Source organism: Peromyscus californicus, unplaced genomic scaffold (assembly GCF_007827085.1).
Source record: "Peromyscus californicus insignis strain IS unplaced genomic scaffold, ASM782708v3 Scaffold_9__1_contigs__length_137607984, whole genome shotgun sequence".
Classification (NCBI taxonomy): Eukaryota; Metazoa; Chordata; class Mammalia; order Rodentia; family Cricetidae; genus Peromyscus; species Peromyscus californicus.
In genome coordinates, this window is record NW_026294617.1 from 110604810 (window position 1) to 110627328 (window position 22519).

General features: G+C 41.8%; 1 pseudogene; it reads left to right on the plus strand.

Moving 5' to 3' along the window:
• The first annotated feature begins 1045 nt into the window (after positions 1 to 1045).
• Positions 1046 to 1587, plus strand: LOC128106316 (small acidic protein-like; annotated as a pseudogene).
• Positions 1588 to 22519: the final 20932 nt, after the last annotated feature.

Sequence of the window (22519 nt, forward strand, 5' to 3'; positions counted from 1 at the left end):
CGTATCACCACCATGTTGGGAAGCTGAAGTGGGCAGAGCCAGCAGCGCCAGCACCGTTTCAGGCTTAGAAGGCTACAGTTTAAAACAATAGGCTCAAGCCAATATAAAAAAATAAGCCACGTAAAGATGGCTACCACACAGAGAATCTGGATTATGTTCTCTTTGATATTCGTAACTGAAGAAAAACATTTAATTACAAAAGCTGTTGAGTTATGCCAAAATGTATATTTTATAGGTACCTTGACTTCAAAATTTGGATGTAAGGATATGTTGCTTTGGAAAGGAGGCTCTGCTTTTGTTTCCACAGAAAGCCAGAGGCTATGGATTTGTTCCAGATTAAGACACATCAGGTTTGGCCAGCCAAGACCACCTGAAAGGTCTCTGATGACACCATGGCCCAGATGATCCAACATCCAGAACCGTTTCAAGGCAACTGGCTCAGACAATACACCCTCATGGACTACTCCATAACCCTAAAATATTCTTTGTGTCCCCATAAGATACAGCGCCCCCCTCCAGCAGGAAGTAGTAAGAAAAGCTACGCCCAAATTCCCAAATATACCAAGCTGACTTTGGAGATGTGTAAAGGTTAAAACCTTCCTTTTTAAGAAAAGAAAAGGGGAAGTGCTGTGGGATGGTCTGTATGTCAAATGTGTTGCTGATTGGTCAATGAATAATTCACTGATTGGTCAGTGGCCAGGCAGGAAGTATAGGCGGGACTAACAGAGAGGAGAATTGAGAGAACAGGAAGCTGGGTGAGGGAGACACTGCCAGCCGCCATCAGGACAAGGAAGATATAAAGTACCGGTAAGCCACAAGCCACGTGGCAAGGTATAGATTAAAAGAAATGGATTAATTTAAGCTGTAAGAACAGTTAGCAAGAAGCCTGCCACGGCCATACAGTTTGTAACCAATATAAGTCTCTGTGTTTACTTGGTCGGGTCTGAGTGGCTGTGGGACTGGCAGGTGAGAGAGTTTGTCCTAACTGTGGGCCAGGCAGGAAAACTTTAGCAACAAGCATATCCCAGTCAGGATCCCAGCCACAATGAGTGCTGCCCCGGAGTCTCACCCGCATGGGGTGAAGCGTTCAGTCTCCCTGGACGATCTTGGATCTAGCAATTGGGAAGCAGCTGACTTAGGCAATGAAGAGAGAAAACAAAAGTTCTTGAGACTTATGGGTGCAGGAAAGAAAGAACACACTGGTCGTCTTGTTATAGGAGATCACAAAGCAACATCTCACTTCCGAACAGCGGAAGAAGACAAGAAAATTAATGAAGAGCTGGAGTACCAGTACTAGAAGAGCATAGACAGTAAACTATCAGGCCCATACCGGAGGCACTGTGGATTTGGCTTCAGTGAGGTAGAAGATTATGATGGGGAAGGTGATGTGGCTGGAGACGGTGATGAGGACCACTCGCCTGATGCTGAGAGTCCAGATGACTTGGACAGTGACTCAGAGTCAGAGAAGGAGGAGTCTGCAGAAGAACTCCATGCTGCTGAGCATCCTGATGACACAGAAAACCCAAAGAGAAAAATGATGTGAAGAGCAATTATAAGATGATATTTGTGAAGTCCAGCAGCTCATAATTTTTAAACACTTAGTCTTTAAAAGGAAGCCTTATTGGTATAATGCACAGTGGAAGACTGCTTGTAGAATACAGACCTTTGCATTATAATTTTTTAAAGGCCCTTTAAAATAGCTACAAAGAGTGTTTGCTTTCAAACGCCATGGGTAACACTTTTCTGGGCATGACTATAACCATTTTTGTAAAGAGTCAGAGTTGTGTAAAGTGAGAAATAAATACTGTACTCAGCTTCTTTTCTTTCATATTAGTATCATCAGCCCTCTCACCACCATTTCCCCCCTGCAGATGCATTATGGGGGACACTTACTTTGTTTGTGGTGGCTCTTTCATCTTTGTGTTTTAGGTTTGTTCCTATTTTTCTCTTATATAATTCATTTGATACTGTGACGTGTTCATGGGAAACGTTCCCTTGAATACACTTCGTTAAAGTAGACCTGTCCCTGTCCATCATGGATATTCCTGCCACCGGCCATGCTGCCATATGGCAGACCCTTGTTGACAGTCCGTGCTTGTTAAGTTTCTGCTCTCAGACCAGAGCAGCACAGGAGCCAACACAGGACACTGGTGGGTGGAGGTGCAACCATCCTATTGTTCAGAAGGTTGCGAACCAAAATGTCTTTCTATAATTCGATTTCACCGAATGGTTAAGTTTTGATAAAATTTTGCCAGTTTTTCAGAAATTATTTCTCTGCTCATTCAGTCCTGTGTATTTAGAAATATGTAAAACTGGATTTTTTTTAAGGTACTATGTGACCAAAGTTCACTTTTTCCTTCTGAGGTCTAAATAAAGAGAAAGCAATTTCCCATTAAAAAAAAGAAGAAGAAAGAAAGAATATATGTTGATACCTGCTGTGATATTCTTTTTGTTCAGGACCATTTTGGCGATCCTTAGTCTTTTGTATTTTCACATACATTTTTGGATTGTTTCCTCTGTGTCTATGAAGAATGTCCCTGGAATTTTGAATGAGACTGAATTACAGTTGTAGACTGCTTTTGTTAAGCAAAGACTCTGATAGTATGGGAAATAAGACCAGCAACTGATAAATAGGATCTCATAAAACTAAAAAGCTTTTTACAGCAAAGGAAACCCATGTGACCTACAAAAGTTAAATCATGACCGTGTGTGTGTGTGTGTGTGTGTGTGTGTGTGTGTGTGTGTGTGTGTGTGTGTGTGCAGATCCATAACATGCAATGAGATTGAAAAAGTAATATAATACAAAGATACCAGGCAGCTGGAGAGATGGCTCAGCAGTTAAGAGCTCATACTGTTCTCGCAGAAAACCCAAGCTTGCATAGGAACTCACGAACTTTAGACTGACAGCTGTGGAACCTGCATGGGACCAGACTAGACCCTCTGCATACGGGAGACAGTTGTGTAGCTAAGTCCATTTGATGGACCCCTGGCAGTGGGATTGGAATCTCTTCCTGGTGTATGAGCTGGCTTTCTGGATCCCATTGCCTATGGTCGGACACCTTGTTCACGCTTGATGCAGTAGGGAGGGGCTTGGTCCTGCCTCAACTGAATGTACCAGGCTTTGCTGTCCCCCCATGGGAGAACTTACCCTTTTGGAGGAGGGGTGGGTGGGGTGGGGGGAAGATGGGGGAGCAGAAGGAGGGATGAGAGGGGGATCTGGGTTGGTATGTAAAATGAATTTAAAAAATTTTAATGAAAAAAAAAAGACCCCCCCCCCCAAAAAAAATGGAAAACCCAATCTTGCTTCCCAATTGGGAAGCTCACAACTGCCTGTAACTCCAGTTCCAGGGGGGATCTGACACTTCTGGCCTCCATGGGCACCTAGACTCTGCACTCACATGCACATAACCACCACACACATACATATAACTAAAATAAAATAAATCTTCAAAAAAAAAAAAGGGAGAGGAATCCTAGGATCTGATGGATTTACTGATGAATTCTCCCAAACCTTTAAAGGAGAGCTACCAATGTCCTTCAAAGTCTTCTACTAAGTAGAAAAGGAAAGGACATTACCAAACTCATTCCATGAAATCAGCATTGTTCTGATACAAAAAATTCATTAAAGATACAAAGAGAAAATACTAGAGACCAATTTCCTTGTTAAACATACATTCAAAGATTCTCAATAAAATTCTTGCTAGTCATGTTCAAGAGCACATTAAGATCATACAGCATGACCCAGTTGGTTTTATTTCAGGGATATAAGACTGTTTCAGTGTAAGTATATCTCAACATAACAAAGACTATATTAAAAAGCTGGTTACAACATACCGTAAAATGGGGGTAACTGAAAGTATTTCCTCTGAGATAAGGAACAAGACAAGAATGCCCACTCTTACCACTATTACTCAATATTATGCTTAAATTTTTATCTAGAAGAATAAAATGAGACAACAGGACACAAACAGGAAAGGAAGTTTGCATGCAACACGGTCCTGTGGTTCAAAAGACCATCAAGACCCCACCAGAAAGCTCTTAGTTTCGACGAGAGATAAGTGCTTTTAGCAAACTAGATGGGTATACCAGTAAACGAACCTGTTGAGAGAAAAATAAGGGGGGAAACCACCCATAATAGCTTTTTTAAATATATGGAAATAAACCTAACCAAATGGGTGAGCGACCTCTACAATAAAATCTTTAAGACTTTGAAGAAGACACTAGAAGATGGGAAGACTTTCCATGTTTGAGGATTGGTAGGGCTAATATTGTAAAAATCATTGTCTTGACAAATCTATCTAAAAATTAAGGCAATTTCCATCAAAATTGCAAGTACATTCATCACAGAATTGGAAAAGGGCAATCTTAAAATTTAAGTCCCTAAATAGCCAGTGCAATCCTAAAAAGAAAAATGCTGGGGGTATTATAATACTCTATCTCAAACTACATAATAGATCTATAGAAATAAAAACATCATAATACTGACACAAAAACAGACGTATAGACCAACAGCAAAGCACACCCAAAAAGAATCTCACAAAGCTAGAGCTGCCTAAGTTTTAAAAATAATATTTTATTTTTTGGGAATTGCTGAGAGCCGTGGGAGTATACAGCAGGTGACAACTAGTGTTTGACAAGTTGACCCACCAGACATGTAACTCCCTGATGGGGAGCCCCACCTGGCAAAGCTGTGGGGTCACTGGCTGTGGAAACTGGTTGTTTTCTGTCTGTAATCTTCTCAGGTGCCACTGCTATGCCTCAATAAGGACAGCTGTGGGGTGCTTCCCACAGCCCTTTGACACTGTGTTTTATATCTCTGGACATACTTATAGTTGTGGATGGTCAGGTTATGATTTCACTTTAAGCTGAATAATTCTGATGTATAGAAATGATATCAGAATATTATTCTTTACTGACACAGGAAAGTAACAGTATTCTCAGTCTCAAAGACAGCCTTTTACACATTTTGCAAAGACCTTAGAACTAGTGCAAAACAGGCTAAGCTGCCCCTATAGAATATACACAAAGACTAATTCCCAGGTGTTGTTTATTGCTAAATCAAGGCCAGGCTGTTTACATCAAGACATAGTCCTTGCAGTAGCTCCCTTTCTGCATGTACCCTGACCGCTCAAGATAGCCAATTGTTTACTGTCTGGAACCCCTTACCAACTTAAAGCTATGTGCATCGGTCAATGTGACATTACTAGCCTAAGAGAAACTACATGACTTATTTTGTGTTTTGAGAATGGGTAGGGCCCTGAAAATGTAACTTATAATTGTCCAGAGTTTGGCTGTGAGGCAGCAATGGTGGTGATGTGGAGAAAGACGGCTATGTAGAGGTATGTGAGAGCTGCTGTAGAATGTGAGTGAAGAGTGTGTGTGTGTGTGTGTGTGTGTGTGTGTGTGTGTGTGTGCACGTGCATGTGCACTGAGTGAGAGATGAAGAAGCATGAGAGAAGTGTGAGGAAGTGGGTGGGTGAAAGGGTGAATGAGTAAAGAGTGAGTGAATAATGTGGAAGTATGTGTGTGTGTGTGTGTGTGTGTGTGTGTGTGTGTGTGTGTGTGTGTGTGATCGGTATGTGTGAGAGAGAGAGAACTGTGTGAAAGAGCTGCTGTTATGTAGAGGAGCTGTGCTGTGCCTAGGAGCTGCGTAAAGTGCTGTGTGGTGAGAGAGCTATGTTAGCTGTGGCCGTGTGGAGATTGGTAACTGTGTGGAGACAAGGAAGACGAAGCTGTGCAGAAAAGAGATGCAGAAGAGAACTGTGTGCAAAAGAAGGATGTGTTGCCATGTGAAAATGTATGTATGTAAAGATATGTAGCTGTGCGGAGACAGAAAGGATTTTTGGGATGGAGTAAAAGAGAAAGTTATTATCAGAAAGCACGTGTGTTTCCTTATTTCACCGGTCACAGATAGACCGAAACTTACTCCTAAATACCCTCAGATAGAAAATGTCTAGCCCTCGCTGCCTTCATGGATTTTCTTGCATTACTCTGGAGGTGGCCTTAGAGCAGGTTCTCCATAAGGCCCCCAATAGGGAATGTCATATAGTATATTTTTATCCTATTAATCGATTTCCCCCAACTCCTCTCATATCCTCTCTACTTACCTAACCCAGTTTCCTCTCTACTCACCTAACCAAGTTTTCTCCTTTATGATTTTCCCCCCATCAAGTCCAGTTTGTTTTCTCAAACTACTCCTAGGAGTGGGGCCTACCCTAGAGTGTGGTCAACCCACCAGGGGTCACATCATTAAAGAAAATTGTCTCTCCCTCTCCCAGCAGCTATCAGATGCTCCTCAGCTGTTAGCAGGGTTTCGTACCCACCTTCTCCCCTCCATGCTGGAATTTTGTCTGGTTTGAGCTTGCACGAGTCTCATATTCACTGTCATAATAGCTATGAATTCATATTTTTAATTGCCATGTCATAGCTGGAAAATTGTTTCTGGATGTTATTCATCACCTCTGGCTCTTAAAATCTTTCTTTCCCCTCTTTTGAGAAGATCCGTGAGCCTTTGGGGGAGGGGTATAATCTGTACATCTGATTTAGAATTGAGCATTCTGCCATCTCTAGTTGTTGCACATTGACCTACTGAGGGTCTCTGAGATAATTGTCATCTGCCGGGAGAAGTTGTTCTAACGAGGGTTGAGAGATGCACGGATACATGAGTATAGCAGGCATTCATTAGCCTAGTCTACAGACTGAGTTTCAGGACAACCAGGGCTACACAGAAAATCTCTGTCTTGAAAACCCAAAAAGAAAAGGAAATCATTTTAATTATATATTCATTTTATCAGAATAATAGTGCTGGGCCCTCCTTTAAGGCTATCTAGCCACAGGTTCTTGGCTCCATTGAGAGTGCCAAGTATGGGCTCCATCTCAGGAAGTGGGCCTTGGCTTTAATCAAGAAGTGATTGGCTGTTCCCATAACATTTGTGCCAATGTTGCACCAATGGACATATCTTTTCAGGCTAGTCATTGTTACAATTTAAGGGTTTGCGACTGAGTGAGATCGATGATTACTTTTCTTCTCCAGTCAGATTCATAACACTTTTCAGTACTATAAAAGCTAGCTCGTAGGATGAAACTTCCCCATGTTCTATGAAATAAATATGTGGTATATTCACCAATAACCATATGTCAAATTCTGGATGGTATCCAAGAGTGTTGGTAATAACTTATAATGCTTGAGTAATCTGTGGGAACCAATTGGCGGACAACTCAAAAAGAGTTAATCTGCTGGGCAATGGTGGCACACGCCTTTAATCCCAGCACTCAGGAGGCAGAGCCAGGTGGATCTCTGTGAGTTCAAGGTCAGCCTGGGCTACAGAGTGAGTTCCAGGAAAGGCACAAAGCTACACAGAGAAACCCTGTCTCGAAAAACCAAAAAAAAAAAAAAAAAAAAAGGGAATCCCTTTTTGGTACTGAGGTTCTATTTGCTAGCATGAGTCACCTAGTGTGGTGGTGTCCCCCTGCATATGACAGCTCCATTAAACTCTCTTTAAAATGTGTATATGCATATACTTTAGGGAGCTTCTGTTGCAGTAGATTTCCATTTGGCTTTGTCAAAAAGCTTTTAGTGTTTCCCTCCCTGTTGTTCCTTCCTCCACGTTGCTCTCCCATCCTCCACCCCATTTAATTCTTCCTGTTCTCTTATTCCACTTTAACCTTTTGAAGTAACTGTATTCGATTTCCTGTCCCTTGAAAGCCCCATTTCCTTTGGCCCCAAACTAAATTCCTGACTTCCATGAGCATTCTGAATGAAATACACGTATCTGAAGATTAAAAAGCTAGCCTCCAGAAGTGAGAAAAAACATGCAGTTTGTCCTTATGATTCTGGATTTTTTTTAAAACTTCATCCATTTACCTGTAAATTTTGTAATTTTATTTTTCTAACCAGCTGGGTAATGCTCCATTGTGTATACTTATATTTTATTATGCATTCACCAATTTATGGAAATCTAGGATGTTTCCATTTCCTGGCTATTGTGAACAGGGCAGCAATGAACATGGATTAGCAAGTATCTCTATGGTAAGATGTAGAGTCCTTTGAGTATATTTAGAGTGGTATAGCTGGATCGTGTGTTAGATCTATTTTTCCATCTTTGTGAGGACCCTCCACACAGATTTCCCCAGTTTGCACTCTTACCAGCAGTGAACAAGTTAACTGATCCCTTTCTTGCAACCTCAGTAACATCTTCTTCTGTCATTTTTTTTTTATCCTGACCATCTGGCTAGGGTAAGATGAAATCTCAAAGTAGTTTCAATTTCTCTTTTGACTAAAGATGTTAAACATTTTGAAAAATGTTTCTCAGTTATTTGTATTTCTTTTTTGAGAGATCTGTTTAGGCCTCCCCCTTTCTTTGAGTTCTTTGCATAGATGTGTAGCTGGTAAAGATTATTTTCCCATTCTGTAGTCAACCTTTTCACCCACATGATGGTGTTCTTTGCCAGCGAGAAGCTTTTCAGCTTCATGAGGGCCCATTATTAGCTGCTGGTCTTAGTGCCTGTGCTATCCGTGTCCTGTTCTGAAAGTCCTTTCCTGGGACAGTGAGTTTAAGACTATTCCTTCCTTTATCTTCAGTCAGATTCAAGGTATCTGGCCTTTTGTTGAAGTCCTCAATCCATTTGGAATTGAATTTGAGCAGTGTGGTATTCATTCTTCTACAAGCAGCCAATCCAGTTTGAGCAGGGTGGTATTCATTGTTCTACAAGCAGCCAATCCAGTTTGAGCAGGGTGGTATTCATTGTTCTACAAGCAGCCAATCCAGTTTGAGCAGGGTGGTATTCATTGTTCTACAAGCAGCCAATCCAGTTTGAGCAGTGTGGTATTCATTCTTCTACAAGCAGCCAATCCAGTTTGAGCAGTGTGGTATTCATTCTTCTACAAGCAGCCAATCCAGTTTGAGCAGTGTGGTATTCATTCTTCTACAAGCAGCCAATCCAGTTTGACACACCATTTGTTCACAATGTTGTCTTTTCTCTAGTTGTGTTTTTGGCTTCTTTGAAAAAAGCTCAAGTGCCTGTAGGTATGTGCTTCTATCTGTTCTATTCCGTTGACCAATGTATCTATTTATATGCCAAATCTATGCTGGTTCGATTACTATACTCCATAGCATTACTTAAAATCAGGCATGGTAATACCTCTAGCAGTTCTTTTATTGTTTGGGATTGTTTTGGCTGTCTTGGGTAGTTTGTGTTTTCAAATGAAGCCATTTTTTTCTTCTTTTAAATATTTATTTTATGTGCCTGAGTATTTTGCGTATATATCTATATCTATATCTATATCATCTATATACCATCTGTGCCTGGTGCCCACAGAAGTCAGAAGAACATCCAATCCCCTGGAACTGGAGTAAGAGATGGTTTTGAGCAACCATGTAGATTCTGGAAGTTGAACCCAAGGCTTCTGAAAGAACAATGAGTACTCTTCACCACTTGAGCCATCTTTCCAGCCCCTCAGTTTTTTTTCAATTTCTGTGAAGAATTACAATTTTGATGGGAATCATGTTAAATCTGCAAGCTGTTTTTGGTTAGATGGCTATTTTTGCAATATTAATCCTATCAATCCTTGAGCATGAGTAGTCTTTTCTGTCTCTTGGTATCTTCTTCAATTTGTTCCATTAATATCTTAGTGTTTTTAGTATGTAAGTCTGATTTATTTATTTCCCAGCCTATTCTGAATGAAATTGTTTTCATAATTTTTTCTCAACATGTTTATCATTTATATATAGGAAAGCTACTAATTTTTTGTGTTAGTTTTGTATCCTAATACTTCACTGAAAATATCAAGTGTAGGAATTTTCTGGTGGCATTTTTAGGATCTTTTATTTATAGAATCATATATCTATTTACTTCTTTTCCTATTTGTATTTCTTTTATTTCCTTTACTTACTTTATCGCTTTAGCTAAGACTTCAAACCTTCTATATATTAAACAGGAACATGAAGAGTGAACATCCTTCTAGATATTTGTTAGATCCATTTGATTCATGATGTCATTTAGCTCTAAAGTTTCTTTGTTTAGTTTTTATTTGGATGACCTGTCTATTGGTGATAGTTGAGTATTGAAGTCACACACTCTCTTTTGTGCTGGAGTGAATCTATGATTCTATATTTATTAATTTTGAGACAGAGTCAAACTGTGTAACAACCCTGCCTGGCCTGGAACTCACTATGTAGACCAGCCTGACTTTGAACTCACAGAGACCCACCTGCTTTGGCTTCTCAAGTGCTTGGATTAAAGGGATGCACACCAAACCCAGCTCAATGTATGACTTTAGCTCCAATAATGTTTATTTTATGAAAATGGGTGTCCCTGTGTTGGTGTGTAAATATTAGTGTAATATCTACTCAGTGACTTTTTGCTTTAATGAATATGGAATGTCCTTCCTTTTCTCTATTGACTTGTTTTGGTTTATTGTGTCAGATATTAGAGTAGCTACACCCGCTTTTACCCCCTCTTATTTCCTTGTGTCTTAGGATTACTATTGCTGTGATCAAACACCATAACCAAGGCAATTCTTATAAAGAAAGCATTTAATCGGGGACAGTTTCAGAAGGTCAGTCCATGATCACCATGACAGGAAGCATGGTAGCACGCAAGCAGGCAATGATGCTGGAGAAGGAGCTGAGAACTTTGCATTCTGATCCACAGGCAGCAGGTGGAGAGAGTGACACTGGGCTTGGGGTGGGCTTTTGAAATCTCAAAGTGCACGCTCATTAGCACATCTCCTCCAACAAGGCTACACCTACTAATCCTTTCCAAACAATTCATCAACTGGAGACAAAGTGTGCAAGCATATGAGCCTGTGAGGGTCATTTCCATTCAAACCACCACACCTTGGAGTACCTTTTTCCATCCTCTTACTCTAAGGTGATGTCTATCATGTATGGTGAGGTGTATTTCTTGGAAGCAGCAAAAAGATGAATTATGTTTTCTAAACCAATCTGTTAGTCTATATCTTTTTATTGGGGGAATTGAGGCCATTAATATTAATAATGAGAGTTATTATTGAGTATTATTTATTCCTGCTATTTTGTGATGTTGAGGGTGGAGTTTCTTTGACTTTTTTTGTTTAGCTATTTTGGGATCATATATTCCTAGGTCCTCTTGGTTAAGTTTAATCTTCTCTTTTGACCTAAATTTTTCTTCTAATATCTTCTATGGAGCTGGCTTTTTTAGACATAAATTCCTTAAATCTGTTTGATTATGAATAGTTTCTCTTTATCCTTTGATTATGACATAGTTTTATTAGGTATAGTAGTTTGAGCTGGCATCTGTGGTCTTTTTGAACTTGTAAAGCATCAGCCAAGGCCCTTCTAGCTTCCAAAATTTCCATTAGAAGTCAGGTGTCATTCTGTTGTGCCTACTTTTATATGTGACTTGATCTTCCTCTGTAGTCATTCTCAATGTCCTTTCAAAAACTAAAAATAGAACTGCCATTTGATCCAGCTTTACTACTCCTGGGTATATAACAAAAGGATTCTAACTCAACACAGAGATAGATACATGTACATCCATGTTTACTGAGGCACCATTGTAGATGTAACCAACCTTCTTATTAAATAAGAAACACAGAACCAATGCAAAGAAGAAAGCCAAGAGGTCAGAGCTAAGAGCTAAAACCTTACCCTTCCTCCTGTGGTGGTCCTACCTCTCCGAACCAGAGCTACTTTCTGTGTTAAAGTCCTTATATAGAATTTCTGTTCTGCCTTCTCATTGGTTGTAAACCCAACCACATGACTGCCTCATCACGGCCTGTCTGTATAGACCTCCAGGTTTGCCATGATTGGTATTGAGATTAATGTGTATCCAATAATGGCTATATTCCTGAACACACAGAGACTTACCTAGCTCTGCCTACCAAGTGCTGGGATTACAAGAGTACGCCACCACTGCCCTGCTTTCCTATGGCTTGCTAATAGCTCTGACCCTGGGCAACTTTATTTATTAACATACAAATAACATTTTAATACAAATAAAATATCACCATACACCATTCGTGATAACTAAGGAATGGCAGCAGCTCATGCCCATAGAAAGATGAATGGGACTCACGTGGCATCAAAGTAGAGAGAATACTATTTAGGCGAAAAAGGAGACTAGGCAGAGGGGAATGGAGGTGGGTGATAGCAGTGAGTGAGAAATCAGGACAAATATAATGACACACAGGTGTGTAAATGTTGAAATGCGACTCATTACTTTGTACAACAGCTTATTTTTTTAAGTTTAAAAAATGGATGAGGGCCGGGCGGTGGTGGCGCACGCCTTTAATCCCAGCACTCGGGAGGCAGAGCCAGGCGGATCTCTGTGAGTTCAAGGCCAGCCTGGGCTACCAAGTGAGTTCCAGGAAAAAGGCGCAAAGCTACACAGAGAAACCCTGTCTCGAAAAACCAAAAACCAAAAAAAAAAAGCCAATTTGCCGGGCGGTGGTGGCGCACGCCTTTAATCCCAGCACTCGGGAGGCAGAACCAGGCGGATCTCTGTGAGTTCGAGGCCAGCCTGGGCTGCCAAGTGAGTTCCAGGAAAGGCGCAAAGCTACACAGAGAAACCCTGTCTCGAAAAACAAAAAACAAAAAACAAAAAAAAATGGATGAGGGTTTCCTGTGACCCTGCAACCAACGTCAAATATACATAGGACCTGTCCTTTTAGGATAATTCCATATTTTGCATTAGTGCAAACCATCACAGAATTCCCTAAGAGCATAAGCAATAAAACAGACCCTGAAAGGAAAGTGGTACATGAAAGAAATCTATGAAGAGTTATTTATTTTATAACAGAAGCAAAATTTTCTTGAGTTTCACAGAAATATTGTAGAACATAATTTGCGGGGAAAGTCAGCTATCTTTAAAGTAGGGAAAACCTTTGAGCTGCAGTAACTATGACAAGTTTTGGTGATGACTGGCTCCAATGCTGTTGGCTTTGTTTCTCTGAGAACATATTATCAATCCAGAACATAGATGATAAAATCATTGGTTATATCTCTCAATGAACCAAATTATTAGCTGTGTTTCTGGAAGGTGAAAGTCTTTGTGAAGAAGAGAAAATTTCAGGTGCATATTTTCAAGACGGAATTATTAGCCATATCAGTTAAAGAATCACAAACTATTATTTTACTGCTCACCTGTAGAATTTACCGTTTTTTGTCTCCATTACCATTCGAATTGGCCAAGAGCACTCCATCCACATTTTAGTGTGTGTTTGTGGACAAATGTGCCACATGTGATTTTGTGCAGTGGCTGGAAAGATAAGACGCACAGAGGCAACCAACCGGAGATCATAGCGTAAAGGTTTTCTTTTTCAATGGAGAAAGAACCCTCTTAGATTCCCATAATGAGGGCCTCAATTCAAAATGAAAGGCAGCCAGGTCAGTGGGAGGTGAGACAGAGGGCAAGGAGCAAGGCGGACATGGCTAGAGCACTGTGTTTAATAACACAGCTGGTGACAGGTTGGCACCAAGTCAATAATTCACCGTGAGTCATGCATGTTGCTAGATGCTGTGTGTGTGTGTGTGTGTGTGTGTGTGTGTGTGTGTGTGTGTGTGTGTGTGTGTGTGAAGGAGAGGAAGATGAGATAAGTCTATGCTGGCTCCAATTCAACTGGCAATACGTTTCTGGGGGAAGAAATTAGCCCCCAAGAAATAGATAAGAACGCCTTGCGTTCACCTGTTTAACAAGAGTTTTTAGATCCATATTTGAGAATAGGACTGCCACTGTGAGGCACATTAGACGTCATTACTGAAAGCACCTAAATCCCTTCCCAATTATTGAGATGTTAACACCATATGCATTTTTTTCTCTCGAAATCAAGATGTTACACTTCAACTTCCTTGGACTCTCTGGGGCATCTGCAGAAATTAATTGCCTCTTATATTTGGATCCTTTGGGTTTGTGATTGTGATTTTGGAAGGCAGACGGAACAGAGAGTCTCCATTAAGGAAATATTTGCTGCAAATATATAGCTTCAGGGTTAACTGTTTGTTCTTTGGCAAAACTAATTCAGTCAGTGTCTGGGGTTTTGTTCTGATAAACTCATTATAGATTGTAGATATTGTAAGAAAATGCATTGGATATACCTACCCTGTCTGTTTTAGCAGTGTACTGTACTTCAGAATGTCAATTATTTTGTCATAATCAGGTAGACTGAACTGCCTAGTACCTTGAGAGCATATTGTGTCACAAATTGCAAGCCTGGGAAAGTTAAAACTTCTAAGCCTTTTTTTTTTTTTTTTACTGAATGCAAATCACTTGACTCACTGTGAATGGGTGAAGACTTGTAAGTCAAACTATGATACATTAGGGGAACCTCCACACTGGAAAACATTGGCTCACAAGGTTTTGATGGCTTCCCGAGATCTACAAGACAAGCATATGAGCCAGGCAGTGTTAGTGCATACCTTTAATCCTAGCACTCAGGAGGCAGAGACAGGAGGCCGATCTCTGAGTTTAAGGTCAGCTCAGTCTATAGAGTGAGTTCCAGGACAGCCAGGGCTACACAGAGAGACCTAGATTGAGATCCAAGAATGTCTGGAAATAGGGCCCTAACAGTCTTCCCATTTTTGCTCTGAGCCCTTACAATCTGTAGGAAAATTTTAACCTGAACTGTGATCTAGAGAACACTGTTACAGCCTTTTTTCTCATGGGTCTCTCTCTCTCTAGTCCTGACTCAGTACTGATCATATACTGTGTCTTATCATCTATGCACTTAATATTTTATATACCGTGCATCCTGTATCTTATATACGTGTGTCCTGTATATGATGTAATGGTACTCAAAAAAGTATCTTTTTGGACATTGTAGCTCTGTTGGGGACTAGAGAAAGAAACTGGGTAGGTTATAATGGAGCAGTTAATGTCAGGAGATAAAGACCATGCAAACAGAAAGGGGACTTCTGTCCTAGTAGAAGTTACAAAACCATCAATACTTCCCTAGATTTATTACAATGGACCTTCAGGCCAAAGGATAGAACTACTGGATGAATTTGATCCCATACATATATCATAAACAGAGAAGGCATTCAAACAAGAATACAGCATAACATATCCCTCTTGACATAGTACATTGTCTTTTTTAGCTGGTATTTCATGTTATTCTATGTTAAGAGAAATAAATATTTTAAATAATTAGCATGAATTTAATCATTCGCATTTGTGCTGTGCTCTGACTCATAGGGAACAGCAGCTGAACTACTCAATTTGAATGTTGTGGCCCATTCCCTTCAATGAGTGTCTCACACTAGCCATCACAGGATGGTTAGAAGAGAAATACCACCTCTCTGATTATCTGGGCATAATGACATTGGGCCTTGGAGAAACTGGTGCAAATTCCAGGTGCTAGTCCTGAGAGGATTTGGAGGACAAATATAGACCTTCACAGGTCATGACCTGCCTGCCATGTAGGGAAGGTTCCACTTTGCACCCAATAGCCAAGATGCTGAATTGTGCCTATGCTGGTAGTTGGATCTGGGAAAATCAAATCAGGCAGGTCCCATTCCCATGGGCCCATGCCCCAGCTCAACAGACAGGAGAACTTCAGGGATCTTTGAGTCTCTACCTCATAGGTAGAATTGGCTCCTAGATCAGAAATAGCATCCCCTTCCTGAAGGTGAGCACACATGTTCCCACACAATGAATTGAAAATGTCTGTGCCTTTCTCTATTGGATTTGTCTAGGTGTCATGCCAAGAGGAGACAGCTTGGTGACTCTGAGACCACCTGCTGAAAATTGCAGGAAACTAGACACAGTGGTTCATGTTATCCCAGTATTTAGAGGGCAAGGATGGAGGGAGGATAACCCATGGTTCCAGGTCAGCTTGGTTCACAGCTACACAGCAAATTCAAGCCTGTTCTGTGCTATAGAACATTCTCCTTCTAACAAAACTAGAAGTTCCAGGAAATTGGGAGTCTAGTATTGAGGTGTTAAATCAATGTGTCTTTTCATCCACCTCTTCCTGTTTCCCTCATTATAAATTAGTTTCCTAGTGTGGAAAAATATAGACAAGAACTCAAAAATTTCAAACTATGAGTTGCTGTTGTCTAGACTAAAGCTTTGGTTTGGTTTCTGTTGCTCTTTGGTGGGGGAGGATTGTAGTGGGTAGCCATTCCAGCTTTGATCTGGACGTTCCAACCCCCATTGAGACTTCGGCAACTGTCACGCCTACAAGGCGGGGCAAAGGGAGGCGCCTGGGGACCTGAGATCTGGATTGGCTGGCACTCTCTCTTGGTGCCGGGACCCTGGATAGTGGAGGTGGACCAAGCAGAGCTCCAGAGAACACCGCTGGACTGTGATACACCTTCCCCAGACCCCGCGACCTACCTATCCCTTAATTTGTAAGTTACGCCATTAAATAAATCTCCTTTTAACTACGTGGAGTGGCCTTAATAATTTCACCAATAGAGGATATAGGACGGAAAGGCATAGAAGGATTTACTTGTCATTGGAAAAGAAATATAAGAACTTCATTCTCGTTTGTCAGGTCATTCAGTCTTGCTAATTAATCTGTAAGCATGTCTTTATTGCTGTCCCCCCGCCGCCCGCCCAGTGCAGAACATCAGGGGTAAGAACATTCAAGGGATGTCCTAGTCTGCCTGTCTGCCAAGTTGCTGGTATCCTTGGGGGCAAGGCTCTTGTTTCCTGTAGCAGACGTTAGTCTTCCTCACTGGTCTAAGCCCTCAACAACACCTGAAGCAGTGGTTCTCAACCTTCCCAGTGCTGCGACTCTTTAGTCCAGTTCCTCGTGTTGTGGTGACCCCCCAACCATAAAGTTATTTTCATTGCTACCTCATAACTGTAATTTTGCTACTGTTATGAACCACAGTGTATTAAATATCTGATAGGCAGGCTATCTGCTACGTGACCCACAAGTTGAGAACCACTGACATAAAGAGATGATTTACCCAACAACTTGGCCACAGCAGATGTAGAAACAACTAACAGTGAACCTAGTATGAAAGAGAACAGAAGACAAGAGGGGCCTAGAAATGGCTGTCTTTCCTGTGGGGAAGCCAGGAAGTTCCAAGTTGCTTAGTTGGGGAAGGAACCCTGCCCTCATCTTGGCTCCTTCACTGGTACTCTGAACCCAGGTGTGTGAGAAAGAAGAGGCAGAAGACAGCGCTGACCCACTTGGATTTGCTCTGCCTCGCTTTCCAACGTAGGTCTGTGCACGCTGGATTAGGAAGGATGGTTCCTTAATCCTGGAATGAATCTCTTGAAACTCAATGGCAGAAGGAACCCTGCCATTCTGTCTCCAGCCCTCTGAGGATGCTGGTGGTATCCCTGAGTAACTGGTTCTAAGACGATCATCTCAGAGGAAAGGTGTTTCTGCCATTCTCTTCTTCCTTGCCCAGGGCCCTCCCCTCCCCCTCCTAGCAATGAACCCATTTCCAGGATCAACTGTGTTCTCTTGAGTCATTTTTTTCTGTTCCATGTGGCTGACTTAGTGACTCAGAAAAAGCGGAACTGTCCTCTTTTCTCCAAATGATCTCAAGCTGATTGTGTGACTGGCTTCTCTCTGCCTCTTCATTGGAGAGTCATTCTCGGTAGCCCTGGGTTTTTCCCCTCTTCTTGAATTCTAGTTATGAGTGGTTGCCGTGAAAGAGAGTGATTAAACACTCTCATGTACCGAGCTATGGGCGAGAAGTCCCCGAGGCACCAGCTGCTGCTCAGTGCTTGAAACCAGACACACACACACTTCCTCCTCCACCCCTTTGCTTCTGTCATCCGTAGCATCATGGTACAATGTTTCCATTGATGCTTTCCAGAGTCAGAGAAGCACAATTAGGGCCTTACAGATGCACGTGACACATACTCAAATGCATATGACACATGCCCGCCATCCTAAACAGCGTCACTGGAGCCCAGTTCATTTAAAAATACTTTTTTTTTTTGGTTGACAGTTTCATATATTTATATAAGCAATATTCCTCACTTTCATCCCCCTCCCTCTGCCGTGGGCACCCTTCTAACCAAGTCTCCCTCCTAATTTTCACATCTTCCTTTTGTGTGTGGAACACTGAGTTTAATAAGAGTTACTTTCCCGAGCACGGGTGAGGCGTTATTTAGTAAATCAGTGACCATACCACTAGAGAAAGTGTCACCTCCTTGTGAGTTCTGTTTTGGACCTTTCTCCTTATTAAGGTTTTGCCACTGACCCAAAACCTTTCACAAGGGGACAGAGAAATAATGGGTGGCAAATCTTAGCTGGGTCATGTATGTAGCCTGGACATGACCTACAGGACCACGATGGTGGGGCTAGATGAGATGAATATGCACATGGCTACCCCAGATCACTGTAAGAATTGGAGAGCTGATGGCTGGGCTGTAGCTCAGGGGTAGAGCTTGTGCTTAATGTGTGAGAGATGCTGGTTTTAGTCCCTAGACAGAGAGAGAAACAAAAACTATCTGAACAGAAACTCGCCTTCTGGGCTCTGGCCAGGCAGTCAGAGGCTTCTCTCTCTAAAAAGAAAGGAAAAGAAACTACTGACTCCCTTAATTTCTGCCAGGCTTTGAAGTCACTGATTATTAGTGCTTTGATCTTCAGAAAATTATTTAAGTTCTATACCGTAGTTTTCACAACTATAAATTGGAAATAATAATAATAATTCTCCTTACTGGCAGTTAGGGAAAATGGAGAAGGTTAACACACACACACACACACACACACACACACACACACACACACACACACACACACACATATATATATATATATATATATATATATATATATATATATATATAACAGTTAGGTCAGTGTTTGGTCTACAGTAAAATTTCTATAAATGATAGTGATTAGTAGTGTCCCGACTAAGCCTCTAGGTTGACACTTTGCTGAAATGCACATCAACAAGTACTATCACAACCTACCTGGGGATGAAAGCACAGCCTCATGCCAGGCTGATCTCTGAGTTTGAGGCCAGCCTGGTCTACAGAGTGAGTTCCAGGACAGCCAGAGCTGTTATATAAAGAAACCCTGTCTCGAAAAACAAAACAAAACAAAAATTAAAAAAAAAATGAAATTAGGGGCTGGAGACATGCCTCAGAGGTTAAGAGCACTGGCTGCTTTTCCAGAGGTCCTAAGTTCAATTCCCAGCAACCACATGGTGGCTCACAACCATCTATAATGGGGTCTGGTGCCCTCTTCTGTTGTGCAGGCAGAACACTGTGTATATAATAAATAAATAAAATTTAAAAACAGAAAAGCCCCATGCCTTGAACAGATCAGCACTGGCCATCATGAAAATAACCATTTCGAATCACCTGAATGCTGCTCCACTATGATGTTCTGTAGTTATCGTCATTGCTCCTAAAGGAAGTGTGTAGGGCTGGGACCCCTTCATCCTTCTTTCTAGGCCCATTTGTACTCTATTGCAAAGTGAGTCATGCGGTAGATGCTTGATGAAGTTGACATTGAGGGTCACCCTTTTGGACCTGTACCAAGAAAATGCCACACCATTTTTTGAGAGGGTCTTGCTTTCTAGCCTGGGCTAACTTCAAATTTACGATCTTCCTGCCTCTACTCCTAGAGTGCTAGGGTAACAGGTATGTGCCAGTACATCTGTTTCTGAACATGCTGTTTTTGCTTGGCCATGGTTTCTTTGTAGCATGGTAGAAATTGATTTCAGACATCAACAGTTCTAGTATCTCAGTGTTTGCCATGATCCAAGTGTCCTAGAATGCATGAGGATTTTCTTGTTTAACTATTTCCATTTACTGGTGGTGTGTGATTATTTCTTAAGAGATACAGATAACCATGTACTCACTCAAGACAGGGCTCCTATGACAGACCAAAGCAACAATTCCGCCATGCCAGGCATCTGCCAGCCTCTGCCTCCCCTGTGCTGGGATGGAAGGCATGCCCCACCACATCTGAAAAGTCAAATGGTTTTTAGTCATTAGTCAGTTATGTATTATCTTGGCTGGCTTTTTAAAGGTTGATTATCCTTATATTCCACAATTAAATCACACTTGGTGCAGATGCATCGCTGTTTTTATATAACGTTAGATTTGGTTTACTAGACTCTTTTTTTTCTCTTTCATTTTTCTTTATTAAGAAATTTTCTACTCACTCCACATACTATCCACAGATACCCCTCCTCCCTCCTCCCACCCCCAGCCCTCTTTCCCAAGCCACCCCAAATCCCCACATCCCCCAAATCGAGGTCTCCCCTGGGGAGTCAGCAGAGCACAGCACACTGAGCCTAGGCAGGTCCAAGCCCCTTCCCACTGCACCAAGGCTGTGCAAGGTGTCACACCACAGGCACTGGGTTCCAGAAGCCTGCCCATAGACCAGGGACAGATCCTGATCCCCCTGCCTGGGTGCCCCCCAAACAGTTTGAGCCAAACAACCGTCTTCCATATCCAGAGGGCCTAGTCCAGTCCCATTGGGGCTCCACAGCCACCAGTCCACAGTTCATGGGCTTCCACTAGTGTGGCCGGTCATCTCTGCACGTCCTCCCATCATGATCTTGATGCCCCTCGCCTGCAGTATCCCTCCTCTCTCTCATCAAATGGATTCCTGGAACTCAGCCTGGTGCCTGGTCGTGGATCTCTGTATCTGCCTCCATCAGTCACTGGACAAAGGCTCTATGATAACAGCTAGGTTATTTGCTAGGCTGGTCACCAGAGTAGACTGGTCCAGGCACCCTCTGGACCACTGCCAGCAGACCAAGGTGGGGTCAACCTTGTGGATTCCTGAGAGCCTCCCCAGCACCCTACCTCTTCCTATTCCTATGATGTCCTCATCTATCATGGTATCTTCCTCCCTGCCCTCCCACTCTGTCCCTGTCCCAGCTTGACCCTCCCATTTCCCTATGTTCTCATCCCCCACTCCTTGCCCTCTGCCACCCCCCAACACCCAGTCCATTCATGTAGATCTCATCCACTTCTCCTTCACAGGGTCATCCATGTGTCCCTCCTAGGGTCTTTCCCTGTTAGCTAGCCTCTCTGGAGTTGTGGGTTGCAGTCTGCCATCCCTTCCCTCACATTTAGTATCCACTTATGAGTGAGTACATACTATGTTTGTCCTTCTGAGTCTGGGTTACCTCACTCAAGATGACATTTTCTAGTTCCATCCATTTGCCTACAAATTTCATGATATCATTGTTTTTTACTGCTGAGTAGTACTCCATTGTGTATATGTGCCGTATTTACTAGACTCTTACTGAGGAGTTTTACAACTATGTAATGCCTGCTTTGGTTTCAGGACAATGTTGGGCGCAGAGTGAGTTATAATTCTCTCTCTCTCTCTCTCTCTCTCTCTCTCAAAAGTTTGTTTTGAAGAATATGAGATAAGTTGATAGTAATTCTTCAAATGTTTTGTAGAATTCTTCTATGAAACTATTTGAATCTGATCAAAGATATTTTTACTTGGGGGAAGTTTTGACCCTGACTCAGTCTCTCTGATTCAATCTAGGGAGGTTACATGTGTCTGGGAATTTATTTTGTTGAATTCATTGGCATACATTTGTTTAATAATAACTTTATTTTTTTAAAATAGACTTTTTGGAGAAGACTTAGATTCACAGAAAATTTCAGTAAATGAGACTGGGATTTCCTATGTGTGCTCTGCCGTCGGCCCTGCATACACAGACTTTCCTCTTACCAATAGCCCTCTACTACTGTGGTCCACTCGTTAGGAGAACACACCCATACTATTAGTGCTGGTCTAAAGCCTTCAGTTATGTACCCATAAGTGGATGTGACCTCTTATTGGGAAGGACTTTTGCCTTTTTGGTTTTTTGTTACTATAGTCTTAAGACATTTCGCCCTCTTTTTCCTACCCCCTTTCCCTATCAATGCCCTCCTTTGTGTTTAATAGACTTATTGTTGCCCTGGTGAATATTGATTCTCTTATTTCCTTGTGTATGTATTTATTTATTTTTAATGATTTTTTTATAGTTATTTCCTTATCTCTGTGTTTGTGTGTGTGTGCGGGTGTGTGCACCCCATAGCACACTTGTAGAAGTCAGTTTTCTCCCACCATATGGATTCCCAGGATCAAACTCAGGTTATCAGATTTGGGGCAAGTACCTTTACCCACCGAGCATCTCACCACTCCTTTTCTGACTATTTTATAGTTTCTTTGTGATTACCATGGATATTACAGATAGCATCTGTCTTAGTTACTGTTCTATTGCTGTGAAAAGGACACCATGACCACAGCAGCTCTTATAAAAGAAAGCACTTAATTGGGGCTGGCTTACAGTTTCAAAGGCTTCAGTCAGTTATCATCATGGTGGGGAGCAATGGCTGCACAAAGGCAGACATAGTACTGGAGAAGTAGCTGAGAGTTCTACATCAAAATCCATTGGCAGCAGGAAGAAAGAAAACCATTGGGCCTGGCTTGGACTTTTGAAACCACAAAGCTCACTCCCAGTGACATACTTCCTCCAATAAGGCAACGCCTAACCCAATAAGACCACACTCCTAATCCCTCTCAAGTAATGCTACTACCTAATGACCAAGTATTCAAATACATGAGCCTATGGGGCTCATTCTTATTTAAGCCACCAGAGCATTT